We start from the raw sequence: 1,112 nt of genomic DNA on the forward strand, positions 1-1,112 counted from the left end.
TAGCATGACCACTATCTGTGAGAGAACCAGGAGAAGTGTGTACTTGACGTGGAGGAGAACTGACAGATGGCTACATAGCATGACCACTATCTGTGAGAGAACCAGGAGAAGTGTGTACTTGACGTGGAGGAGAACTGACAGATGGCTACATAGCATGACCACTATCATATGTGAGAGAGCCAGGAGACTGTGTGTACTTGACGTGAAGGAGAACTGACAGATGGCTACATAGAATGACCACCATCTGTGAGAGAGCCAGGAGAACTGTGTGTACTTGACGTGAAGGAGAACTGACGGTGGCCAGACAGCATGGGGAAACGGAAGGAAGGGCGGTGGAAACTAGAGACAGACCTCTGGAAAGCTGAGTAAAGACTTGACAGAACAGATGGAGGTGGGACACAGACGAGGAAAGGAAAAAGCAAAGAGGTCAGCAATGGCTAGTAGTCATCTCCCCGAAGACTTAATTCGGAATTTAACCACCCCCCCCCACCCCCCCCCCGCCCCTCTGCACCCCCCCTCAGCCCCCCACCCATCCACATCTCCCTCCTCCCGTTACAGCGTCTGCAAATGACAGCACTGGAGCGAGAGGAAATAAAACAGATGCGGTGTCAGAGATCTGTACCAAAGACTGCTGTTTTGTCAAACATCGTCACCGAGAACAGAAATGAACGTCCACTGTTTCCAAACAGCCTGCAAAGTTCTGCGAAGCTCCACACTTCTCTGAACCAAACACAGGGGGAGTGGCGAGACAGTGAGTGACTAAGGGGAGGGGGAGGAGGGGGTGAGGGAGGTGGGGTGGGGGGGACAAAGCACAACTCAGTACACCTGACGCACGTCGTCACAGCCACAGCATCAACATTTGGCGTCACGCTTCTTCACTTGATACGTAAGGAGTTTAGACCAGAGTGAGTGATTGTCTATGCCAGCCTTTATCTTTGGTTCAACGACCTCTCAACAGTCATAATCATTAACATAATCAACCCTAAAACCAAAATCCTGTTTACACACAAACTCACTCTGTCCTCCTCTCTCTCTCTCTCTCTCTCTCCTGAACATAGAAAACAACTCAGACGTACCTGCACCACATCAAACAGCAACATCACACCCACACA

Source organism: Babylonia areolata, chromosome 2 (genome assembly GCF_041734735.1).
Source record: "Babylonia areolata isolate BAREFJ2019XMU chromosome 2, ASM4173473v1, whole genome shotgun sequence".
NCBI lineage: Eukaryota > Metazoa > Mollusca > Gastropoda > Neogastropoda > Buccinidae > Babylonia > Babylonia areolata.